Here is a 331-nt window from a genome sequence, read left to right as displayed (position 1 = left end):
ATAACACGAAATGTGTGCCCTCCAGTCCCCACCACCCCAAGCACCAACCCATGTCCCAGCACTGATGCCAGCGGGTGTCCTAGAATTTATTTCTGCCACTAACTAGCTGGAGTCAGCATCAGACTCCATGGGTTCAAGGGCACAGTCCCACAAGGCGCCCCACTGCAGACACCAGTCTCAAGTCGTGGTCCCCAGGACGCCCAGGCTTCGGATGCACTTAGCTACAGAGTGAGGGTTTCCATAGTCCCCACTCAGGGCTGGAGATCGGCTGGGATGGCCCACAGAACCCAGGAAAACACTTGCTTATGTTTCCTGGTTTGTGATAAAGGGC

This window comes from Myotis davidii, unplaced genomic scaffold, assembly GCF_000327345.1.
Source record: "Myotis davidii unplaced genomic scaffold, ASM32734v1 scaffold148, whole genome shotgun sequence".
Classification (NCBI taxonomy): domain Eukaryota; kingdom Metazoa; phylum Chordata; class Mammalia; order Chiroptera; family Vespertilionidae; genus Myotis; species Myotis davidii.
This window is presented reverse-complemented; position numbering follows the sequence as displayed.